Below are 12593 nucleotides of genomic sequence, written 5' to 3'. Positions count from 1 at the left end.
TCAAATACAACAGAAAACAGTTTCAGTGGGGTGGCAATGGGGTGGGGGCTTACATTGATTTATATTAATGCTATATGCATTTTGTCACCGCTACAATGCTGCAATCACATGTTCAAAGCCAAGAAACTCATGCTAAAGGTGAATTAGGTGAGATGCTGGTCTCAAAGAGCTCTGTGATTCTTCACGTTAATAAATCAACATGAAACTCCTGGCAGTTGAATGAATACATAGCCAGACTTTATAAAGATCCTATTTTCAATAGCAGCTTAGCTATGAGTTACTTGAAGACCAAATAAGTGGAGTTTTTCTTCTCTTCCTTTTATTTACTCAATAATTCAGTAAACATTTATAGAGCCTTACTGTGTGCTAGGAAATATTCTAGGTTCTGAAGATTCAATGATGGCTAAAACACAGTCTCTGTCTTCAGAAAGCTCATAGTCCAGTAAGGATGCCAGAGAAAGAGGTCATTTACAAAGATATGCAAATGTACTATGCCATATTTGAGCAAAGTGCTATGAATGTGCATAAAAGAAATGCCCAACCCAGCCTATGTGAGACGAGAAAGTTGTTTTAAATAAGATATCATTATTTTAACTTCTGGTATTTTAAGATCCTTAATAAAAACAGGCAAAAATAACAATGAATTTAAAAAAATAGATTTTTGGTGAGCATTACTTATGTATTTTACAGGCATGGATAAGAACTTGAATGACAAAAATTAACAAACAAATGAAGTTCCATGAAATCCTCAAGGGAAGGGACAAATTTATATTGTCAATGCCTAGCACAACATCTAGCACCCAGTAGGAGGTTAACAAATGGGAACTGAACTGAATCTGACAGGCATAGAGTCCCTAATCTGAAGCACCATGTTTAAGAAAGACATGGATCACTTGGGAAGATGCAAAGACTAGAAAAAGAACAGTTGAAGTCTACATGTTAAGTCTTGATCCACAACTGAAATTTCTGAGTTTTTCTGCAGACCTAATGAATTTCAGGAACTAAAATCCTGGGGAAGAGGGTTTTTTCTTCAACCTGATCTGCTTCATCAAAAGGTCTTTTGTGGAGCATTACAAAACACAAGTTGTTAGGCATAAACCAGATTTATGTTTCTCACTTAAGCTAAAGAAGTCTAATATGGGATAAAATTGTTGCAAGTCTGAAAGTACTTATAATGAAGTTAGGAATCACCTGCCCCCAAGTCCATTTTAAAAATGAAAACCTAAGCTAGACAGTTAAATTCAATTTAAAGTGAAGTTTTAAAAAAGAAAGAATTGAAATGTGTCAAGGCTCCACTCAGTCTTAACTGAACCAGATCTTTCTCTTTTCTTCGAGCTCTTCTACCCCTGGAAAATTTGCAAGTAGAAACTGAAGAACAAGGAAGAGGTTAAGTTTGGAAGATGAGATGGTACCACAAAAAAAGCCTCCGCAGACTCCTTGAAGAATTTAATGCCCACTAAAGAACAGAAATGTCAGTCCCTGCCCTACACCTCCTGCCTTAGTACTTACTGCCAACAAATACACAGGTAGGAAGAAAGCTCTCAACAGTCTGTTAAATGCCAGAACTCTCAAGGTTGAAGATACTCTCTTGTTTTAACCTTTTGGAAATAGTTGATTTACGAGGAAGATTCACTAGAAGTAGCTGTAGTTTTGTTTTTTTTTTTTTTCCTGTTTTTTCTTAAATTAATTTTTTGTTTGTTTAAAAGAGAGTCTTGCTGTGTTGCCCAGGCTAGAGTGCAGTTGTTGCATGGTCACAGCTCAGTGCAGCTTCAACCCCCTGCCTCAGTGTCCCAAGTAACTGGCACTACAGGCACATCAACATGTCACACACCTGGCCTGTTTTTTAATACTCTGTATTGCTTTCAAAATTGCTCAACTTTCAAGAAATAGAAAAGTAAAAAATAATTGAATTCCATAACAACAAATCTGGCTATGCTAAATTATTACAGGATTCTAGCCTCGGGGCCCAGGATACATTAAACAAAACCCAACGTTCTCTGGGAAATAAACCATTTTAGCAAGAATTGAAATAATGTCATCTAGCTTCTGTGCTGCTTAAAAGCCACTGGTACTGTACATCAGTGTGACACCATAGTGCTAAATGTGGCAAATAAATTCGTAACAACGTTGCAAGCTGGAAAGATGCTTCACAACTAAATTTCCTTTAGCTTGCATGTCCACACCTACTGTGGTTCTGTTCGTACATGTCAGACCTGAGAATGTTAAGATTTCACAGGAGAATGTTACAGTTTTAGAGCTGGATATCAACTCAGAAAGCAACTGATCCCAAGAAACATTGTTAACCCATCTGCACCAAGAAGAGCACAGAAATGAAGAGTATGCATTTAGAAACCTATATAGCAATTTGACAGTTATTTTATCTTTTGTATCTCATCACCAATTTTAAAAACCTGGGAATTGAATTTGTATGTCTTTTGTTTTTAATTTTGTCTTCTGGTAATCTATTTTGATTTTATAAAATCATCAGTCCTTGAGAAATTGGGGGAAAAAATTAAGTATTCCTTCCTCACATGGTTTAAGAAGAACTGCCCTTTTGGTCATACTGAAATACCCAGGGGACAGCCTGGGGCATGTGAAGTTAGACTGAGGAGCCAGGGTACAGGGATGCAGGGTCTCAACTCTTGTTTCAGAACAGCACACTGTTAATCTAAGTGTTGGGTGTCAGCAGGATAGATAATAGTATGATAAAACTGACAATGATAATATTTATATTGGGAAGTAGAAAAGAAAGCCTTATGCTGGAATAGTTCTCTCAAAGTAGGGAGAGAACTTATACTGGTTTTATACCTTTGTAGTTTTCCCTCTTCCCTAAATTGTCTACAGAGATGGGAGCTCAGCCTGAAAATGTAATCAGATGGAAGGAGAAACTGTAATTTCAAAGCTTCTCCCTGTGTTTTGTGCTGTGGAGGTGTGACGTAGTTGGTTCTCATTTAGCAAATCATCCGAGCTCAATTTGAGTAGGGGGTAGAAAATGAAACTCTAATTCATGAGAAATTTGGAGGTTTGAAGGCTAAGGTGGTAGGAGAGAGAGAAAGGTCTGAGGAGACAAACCCAGAGGGATCAGAACCTATCTACAAGACATTCCCAGAGGCAGAGGAAGACTGTGGGTTTAGAGCAGCGTTGTTTAATATTCCATCTTAGTGACCATGTTGTGCTAGTATATGTGGCTATTTCCCTCCATTAGCCCAAACCTTCCGTTGAAAGCTGGCTTTGTCCAATTGCTTTGTACTAATGGAACTCAAGCGGGGAAAGGAATGGAGTGTTTAGGTCTCATGTGCATGTTTGAAGAAAGCATTGGGTGCAGTTTACATTTTGAGGAAAATTCACAAGCTCACATGCAGGGCAGCAGTGGCTGAAGCAGATGCACAGAGCAGAGATTGAGAATCCAATGAGATCAGAACATTTCATGAGAAAAGACCAGAGGGGCGATTCGCTGCTCCTGCCACTTCCCTGGCCAACAATCCACATAGATATTTGTGGAGGGGGAACTAGGTTTCTCACTGACCTTCAGACACATGCTTAAAACATGGATTTAGTATGTGAGAGGACACATGGGGTGATAATACCATGGGCATCAGGGGAGAAGCAAGCACAGCCTAGTGGTCTTACTTCATCAACTAATTCCTATATGCCAAGTATAAGAACCTTCCCCATGTCATCTCATTCATTCTTTAAAGCAAGTCCAGTGATGGAATTCTATCAGTATCTGATTTTGTAAGCTTTATTTTAACAAAGCCAAAATTGCAATACTGACAAACAAAAATTACTGATGGGGGCCAAATTTCTCTATCTTTAGATGAGAAAACTGAGATCCAAAAAGAATAATGAATAACTCACTCACACATGATAGTAGGTATCAGAGTCAAGTCAAAAAAGAGTCTGGAAACATTGCTAGATTTTAATTCTTTCAACAGAAGAGCAGAGGACTCAACAGCTCATCCATAAAGCATTTAAATATACACCTAGGATATTGATCCTAAATGACGGCTTTCTTCTCCTTCCTCCTCTTTCTCCTTTTCCTTCTCCCCCTCCCACTTCTTGTTACTGCAACTGCAGAAGAAAGATGTGCTCTTCTAGCTGATTATTCAGATAATTCATTCTGTAATGGCAAAAGAAACAACTGAAAGCAGCCCTGGGCACATCAATAAGCCTTACCTGGTGATTGAATACTTCAGAATATATACTTACTAGACTCTACAGTTTTGTGCCACGTGTTAAGTCAGTATCCTCCTAATTGGGGAGTTTTCTCTGTAGGTCTTGGAACTAATTGAGCTAAATTCTGTGCTCCCAATGAAAAGGAGAGATGATAAATAAACAATACCATGTGTGAGCCTAATTGGTTAGGCAATCAATCACAAGAAGTTTCCTCTCTTTAATAGAAGCTGAGTTTCCTGTTTGATAGACAAGGCCTCAGTGCCACACCCTGGCTTTCATTAAGGCATGAAACATTGTCTTATTGTCAGGTGATTCTTGCTCTCAACCAGGGAAACATTCTTTCTGGTAGTTCATAAACCATAATTTAGTTACACACACCATGACTTGAATAGTTTCCTAGACTCAGAAATGGGGAGTCTGAGTCTTTCTTTCTTCTAATTTATACCTGACTTATTTTTTCATAGACTTGTAACAAAATTGAGACTATAAAGATTATCCTATAAAACCCCTTTTATTACCTGTTTTATTATCCTTAGTTGGATGAGAAAACTGCAGCTTGGTGCCTACTGTGTAGTAGGTGCTCAATGAATCTTTATTGAACCATTAGAAAGACCCAAGCTGACGTTGAGTCACATGGCAGATCTGTGATGGAAAATCGGTCTTGTAACTTCTTGCTCAAGGCCCTTTCTACTACATTACTATCCATCTCCCTTCAGCCTGAATACACACCTGTCAGCTACTGCTACAACTGCTCACAAAGGGGAAATTCCACATGGAGAGAAGAGAGTCACAGGAGGAGCTTTGATTCCTAAACATTTGCATTGGCGTCTAGCTCAGGCAAATAGTTGAAAAGCACATTTAAAAAGATGTTGTATTAAACAGAAGTAGGGCAAATGAGAACACTTCCTTTTCATCACACACACACACGTTTTCTTTCGTGAGTAGGAACCTAAGAGCTCCAGGTGGAAAAGGCATGGGCAGAGAACGGCCGATAGCAGGGCAGGTGGAAAGCGGTGACTGACATTTAGTTTAACCAGCCTTGGCAATGGTTTCAAGGAACACATCAAGCTCAAAGTAAGCAGGGGCTACAGGCAAGGTAAATGCTGTCTAATATTCTTATGAGGACTGGGAAACATCATAGAGTTATTGCAACTCTCTCAGGAAGGGAGACTATGAGAAGGGATTGTCCACTTCTACCCACATCTAGGATGCCATGCCCAGCCCTTCTTGCCTTCCTCCCACCTCTGCCCAATAGGCTCCAGTCTATTCCAAAGGGAAATGTCTAACAGAATGAGTTAAGTATCAGCCAACTTTTTAAAAATACCAGCCTGGTCTGCTGGATCTTTTTCTCCTTGGGGACCTCTTCAAATGCTGCTGATTATCTTAACTCTGTTGTCATGTTCATCACTCTGGCCATTTTGTCCGCTCCCTCTAGACCTCATGGGTTTATGTTTCTTCCAGAAAGCTTTCTAAAGAGACAAATAACATCAGTCATCTCCATATTAAACCAGAGGAGATTTATTGTTGATAGCCAAAATTATACTAATATATTAATTAGTAATACTTAATAATATTAGTTAATTAAGTATATCAGGAATGCTATACTTGCCAGTAGAGACAGCCTGTCAGTGGCTTCAGACTGTCAGCATTCTTTTGTGTCACCCTTCTCTTATCTTTGCTGTGTAACTGTCCGTGGATGCAGTGTCCAAACTTAGGAAGACATCCAGGGAAAGTGATTTCAGAGACTGGTAGGAATGGGATATTAGGAACTGTGGGCTCTAACACTGAAAAATCTGATAGTTTTCTTTTTCTTTTATATTCTCTTTGTCTTTCTTTCTTTCTTTCTTTTTCTTTCTTTCTTTCTTGCTTCATCTCTCTCTTCTTTGTTTTTTCCTCTTCCTTTCTTCTCTCTCTTTCTTTCTTGCTTTCAATAATAATCACTCTGACGGCATCCTTTCCCTTACTGTCCCAGAGGGAGACAAAAATGATTATCAGTGGCAAATGGTACTTGCAGCAAAGCAACACCAAGACCTGGCTTCACACTCAGGACAGAACACTGCATGTCTTCCTCATGGTTGACAGTGTTCTACATGTTCAGAGGAACTTCTCTAGTAATGAACTATAGAAATGATCCCTGAAAGTATAGTCTTAAATCTAGACATTTCCTTTCTTGAATCACAGTCAATATTTCTAATGACCAGAAATGCTGTCACTCAAATTGACCTGCAGATATGAATATTAGTAAGTCTAAGTGTGCAAAACATGTGTTCCTCTAATTGCTAAGAAGAAGAGAGGTGATGAAACAGCTCTTGACACAATGCAGAAAGTAGGACAACTCCAAGACTGGCTGGTGACAAAATTTTAAGGATATTTCCTGCCATCCCTTTACCCAAAAACAAGAGATATTTTCCTGCTGATAAAGGTCAGGTGTTTGTGCCATTCTAGCATCCAGTTTTTGTGTCTGTCCAAGTGTGTGTAGGCTAAGTGTTTGAATCAGGCCTTGAGAAGTTTTATAAAATTCTGCCAGATCATGATCCATGAGCATAAGGATTATGCTGATTTGTTGACCAATGCTTTTCACACCATCCAGCACAGTGCCTGACATTTAGTAGGCCCTCAATAGACACTCCTTTTGCAAAATATTTTTAGTATTTTTAGCGTACTTTTAGTAGAGATGGAGTTTCACTGTGTTTGGCCAGGCTGATCTCGAACTCCTGACCTCAGGCAATCTGCCCCACTCGGCCTCCCAAAGTGCTGGGATTACAGGCGTGAGCTACTACCTGTAATCCCCCCCCCCCTTTTTTTTAGTGAAGTCTCGCTCTGTGCCTAGGCTGGAGTGCAGTGGCGTGAACTTGGCTCACTGCAACCTCTGCCTCCCGGGTTCAAGTGATTCTCCTCCCAAGTAGCTGGGATTATGGGAGCACACCACCAGCATGCCTGGCTAATTTTTGCATTTTTGGTAGAGACGGAGTTTCACCATGTTGGCCAGGCTGCTCTTGAACTCCTGACCTCAAGTGATTCGCCTGCCTCAACCTCCCAAATTGTTGAGATTACAGGTGTGAGCCACCGCATGGGGCCCTGAAACCTTCTTTAATATGATCTCAAGCCACCTTGATGAATTTCAACTTTCATCCTGTTTTATTTTGTTTATAGTTCTTATTATGATACAATTACCTTTTTATGTGTTGATTGATTGGCTTGTTTAAAATATAAATTCCATGGGGCACAGATTTTATCTAGTTCTTTGGAAGAACTGTGGTTCCTGGGATAGTGCATGGTGCATGGTAGGTTCCTAATAAACTTGTTAAATTAATGAATTTTTTAAAATGAAAGAATATGTTCTTCTAGGTGTACCCCAAGGAAAAGGAAGTTTGCAGCAAAAGCATTTCTTTTTTTTCGTCTGGTTTAGTACTGGGAATCCTCTATGCCTTTCATCCCTCCTTTGTGTTAATCACATTCTTCAAAACATCTCTGTAGTTTCTGATATCTAATTGCCTTATGCCTTCCCCTACCAATTCTCTCCCTATCCTTTGCTCTGGTAGAGAAGCTTGTTTTCCTCCTGTGGTATCACTTGCTGTTACCATGCTGTTAAGAGATCAGCAGCCCCAGTAAAAGCACAACCTTGATGGGCAGAAGGCATCAATATATTTTGAATCACTCCACTAAAAGTTTTCTCCGTATGGTTTCCACATCAGTTCCTAAGAGAACTGGAAACTAGTTACATATGCCCTACCTCTCTCACTCTCCAGTTTATCATTCAACATTCACAAACATTCCCACTCTTTAGCCTTGAGCCCTCTTAGACCACTTGGCCTCACTACCACATGCTTCAGTAGCCCTCTTTCATCAACTTAACATCCAAAATGGTTCTTACTTTTCGTTAGGGCCTTCGTTTTCATTTAGGTCAGTCTATTACTTTATCAAAGATGGAGGTCTACTTTATCTTTCTTTAATTAAAGTCAATCAATAATTAAAGTATGTTAGGGCCTCAATAGCTAAAGTTCTTGCTACAGCTTCTGATATATTTTCATATTTAAATCAACTGGGAGGAATCTAGAATTCCCTTTAATAGTGAGTGGCACATATATTTACACAAACTTTTCATGATCCCTGATCTGCCACAGACTCCAAGAAGAGGAAGAGTTTACCATTTCTTATGTCACCAGTTCTAACCATTAAAAATTAGCTCAAAGTTCACCATAAGTGTGGTAGACAAACATCAAACTGACAGATATATTCACCTCATGTCTTGGGAATCTCCAGGCCATCTTTCTAAATGGCTTATATTATTTGTAGCTTGGTTTTTTCTTCACAAAGATTGTATGTTAGAGGACAAAGCATAATTTTTTGGTTTTCAATTGAACACATCACAAGTCAGACCAGTGTTATACAATGCACTGCTGAGCTAAAAACACAAATCTTGGTATGACTTAATAAAGTAGGTCTCACTTTTGTGTCCATCCCAGCATGCCTAAAAGATATCGTATACTCCCAGAGTTAATGGTGACCCATTATGACAGTGCTTCCTGTGTAAGGAACAGCTTGAATGATTTATTCAGTTAATTCTTATTCTCTGCCCCCCGCCACCAAACACACACATCTCATACAGAACTGAAATGTAGAATGAATCTTTATTTATCTACCCTTATTACTGAATAAGGGTATAGTTGTTATTTGGTATTCTTTGATTCCTAGCACGTATAAAATAAATACTCAAGTACCATTACTTGAACAATTTTGTGAGCAAAAGCCACATGCCACACAGTATCTGTGAGACTTTTAACAGAATGACACTTTAACACTTTAGTTCATGATTTTAACAAGCTGCTTTTATGGGGGTAAGAAAGGTCAATGCTTTTATAAGACCAAAAGCTTAAATGCAGCCAAAAAGAATTTTGAACTGGAAAGGTGATGGCAAGTGCTTCATGCCCAGAAGAGATCATCATTTGAAAAATAAAATCAAAACTATAATTGCTTGAAATGAATAATGAAATTTTGAGAATGATTTGGCTCATTTCATGTCATTGTCATAATGAGAAGGCACTATCAAAATTACTCAGGGAATTTTTCCATTGAACATGTATCTCTTCCCTCCAGCTTAGTATATCCTCATTTTCCAATCTCTATGTGTTTACTGACAGATTTTCCAAGTAATCATAGAGGCTCCTTCATTTCTACCTCTTCTCTTGGAGTGAGCATTACAAATTCAGTTGGCATTAAGGCATTAGATGATTAAACAGAAAGTCTGAGTGGCTACTTTGAGGCCATATAGCATATAGAAGAAAAAAGATGACCTCAGAATTAACAAATCTGCAAATATAGCAAAGCAGCAAAAATTTATTAAAGTTCATCACATTCCAGGTAGCACATAGTGAGCACTATTCATGTGCCGGCTAGTTTATTAATTTATTCTCTATTTATTCATGCAACAAATATCTATTAATTGCCTAAAATAGGTGCTCTGTATACAGTGATATTACAAATAGAGTTAGTCTACACTGTTTTACAGAATTCCCCAGCGGAAGTAAACTCCAGCTGTCCATAGTGGTGACCAGCTCATTAGTGTTTCCTTACTGGCTATTTGTTTTTCCTTGACCTAGTCTCCTGTTCCCCCACCTGTGTTTCCGGGTCAACCTTCCAAATGAATAACTTGAATGCAAGTACTTATATGAAGGCTTGCTTCTGGGAGAACCTGAACTAAGACACCAGGTGAAGTGTACTTCAAGCAGAGGGAAAGGGAGATAAGAAAGCTCTAATCCTGGCCAAGAGCTCAGCATAGAGGGGCAGAGAAAGGGCAGACTGGCCAGAGCACAATGAGCTGGGGAGTGCCGTGCGGGGTACTGAAGCTGGGAACAATGGCCAAATGCTGCCAAGTCCTGGAAGCTGAGGTATCACTTTCTATTGTTGTAACAAATTACCATAAACTTTGTGGCTTAAAACAACATAAAGTTATGATCCTACTGTTGTGGAAGTCAGAAGTACAAAACAGGTCTCTCTGGGCTAGAATCAGAACATTGGCAGGACTGTGTTCCTTTCTAAAAGCCTAGAGAAGGATGCCTTTTCTGTCTGTCTTTTGTCGCTCATAACCCCCTTCCATCCTTGCAGCCAGCAGTGGTAAGTGGGTTCAGCGCTTCTGACAACCCCTCACTCTCTCTACTGTTCCATTGGGCCCGCCTTGATAATCCAGGCTTCTTTCCTCATTTTAAGGTCAGCTAATTAACAACTTAATTCCATCTGAAACCTTGATTCACCTTTGCCATGTGATCTAACATATTCACAGGTTCTGGATCTTTGGATGGGGGACATTGTTGTGTCGACATTAACCATGCAAAGGAGCTTGAATTTTTCAAAGAAAGAGAGAAACCGATGGAGAATTGTAAGCTGGAGCGTGACAGCATCTACTTTGTGTTTTTAAAACATCTTTTTTGGCTCCTATGTGGTGAATCGATTGGAGGATGATAAGACTGAGAATGGGAGGATTAATTAAGAAATTATTGCAAAATTTAGGGGACAAGCAGTGGTAGAGGACTAAGATGATGGTGTCAGAGCTTTTTGGAGGTTCAATGAACAGAATTTGGTGAAGGATTAGATCAGGGCCAAAAGAAAGAGGAAAGTTTCAAAAATAATTCCCAGATATCTCTCTTTAGCATTTGAGTGAATGGAGATAATGGTTTACTGACGTGGAAACATGGGTTTAGAAACATAAAACATTCAGGTTTCAACAAGTTCATTTTTAGATGCTCGTGAAATATATAAACGAATATAATCAAGTGCATATATATGAGTCTGGAATTCAAAACTGAAGTCTGGATTAAAGATATACATTTTTGAGTCACAGTCATAAGATAATATTTATCACTATGGGAATTAGTGCAGTCACCACAGAAGAGAGAAAGGTGAAAAATGAAGCGGACGGAACCAGTCTTTTAGGAGTAATACCATGTACCCCGGAAATTATCTGTTCGTTCTGCTATTCGTTGTCTGTCTTCTCCTCTTTCTATTTTCCATTGATTTCTTTTTAGGCTGCCTTTTGGGTAATTTTCTCAGATCTGTCTTCCAATTACATAGTAGTCTGTGCCTAATCTACTACTTAACACACTCATTGAGTTTTGTAGTTGTTGTTGTTGTTGTTGTTGTTGTTTAATTCGGTGACTGTACTTTTATTCCAGAAGTTCCATTTGGTCCTTTACAAAATTTGAGTTTCCTGTTGTCATATTTTGCTTTTCTTGTCTACTTGTTCTACGCCTTCCTTCATCTTATCAAACATTTACATTTTTCTTAAAGTCTCTTTTAGAACGTTTAATTTTTTAGTTCTTGGGGATACAATTGCCCCCATTTGTCGTCTGCTATTTATTCCTCAGAGTGATTCCTTTCCTTAAGTGTTTTGTGATGTCTGTGAGCTCCATCCCAAGAGGGCTTATATTTGGCGGAAAGTTTGTGTGCCCTGAGCTGTACGCATTTTTCTCCACAGTTGTTTTTGCTCTGCCTCACTTAGCCCCTGGGAGTGCACCAGCTATGTATTAGTTTTAATGTGAAGAGTCTAAGCTTAGACATTATTTTTCATGTCTTCTTTTTTTCTTCCAAAGATTCCAAGCTGACAGCATATTTCTTTGCCTCCTTTCCAGGCTGGGAGGATTGGGGTTTTCTATTGCCCTTTTCGTAGAGTTATGAATGGCTGGTCTTAGACTTGATAATCCCCACATGCAAAGAGTTTGTGGCTGGATCCCCAAACCAATATTACCTCATGGGAAGTAGAACCCCAGCCACAGCCATAAAGAATATATTCCAACCATTAGTCAATTTTTTTTAAAAAGCTTTATTGAGGTGTAATCGATATACAAAAAGCTGCACATTTAATAGATACAATTTGATCAGTTTGGACATAGGCATACACCCATGAAATCATCACCACAATCAAAGTAATACACTTATTAATCACCTCCAAAAGTTGTCTTGTTCTTCTCTTGTTTATTGTTTCGTTTTGTTTTGCTCTGCTTTTTGTTGTTATCAGAACACTTAACATGTGATTTATCCTCTTAACAATTTACCCCAGCTTTATTAAGGTATAATTGACAAATAAAAATGTTATATATATTAACTGTGTACAATGTGAGGTTTTGATATGTATAGATATACCTTGTGAAATGATTGATTCAAGCTAATTAACTTATCTATCACCTCACATATGCTTTGGTCATAAGATCCACTCTTTTAGCAATTTTCAAGGATGTAATATATTATTATTAACTACAGTCACCATGCTGTACAATAGTTCTTTAGAACTTGTTTATCCATTTAACTGAAAGTTCACCCCCCTTTATCCAACATGTTCTCATTTTCCCTCCTCTGCCCTACCCCTAGCAACCACCATTCTGCTTTCTGCTTCTATGAGTTTGGCTTTTTTAGACTCCACATGT

General features: G+C 38.7%; 1 non-coding gene across 1 annotated transcript; it reads right to left on the bottom strand.

Moving 5' to 3' along the window:
* Positions 1 to 6112: 6112 nt before the first annotated feature.
* LOC116275193 lies at positions 6113 to 6326 on the bottom strand. Its single transcript, XR_004184142.1, has one exon. It is a non-coding gene; the product is annotated as a small nucleolar RNA U3 (small nucleolar RNA).
* Between the last annotated feature and the right edge of the window lie 6267 nt (positions 6327 to 12593).

This window comes from Papio anubis, chromosome 5 (assembly GCF_008728515.1).
Source record: "Papio anubis isolate 15944 chromosome 5, Panubis1.0, whole genome shotgun sequence".
In the NCBI taxonomy this organism is placed as follows: domain Eukaryota; kingdom Metazoa; phylum Chordata; class Mammalia; order Primates; family Cercopithecidae; genus Papio; species Papio anubis.
This window is presented reverse-complemented; position numbering and strand designations above follow the sequence as displayed.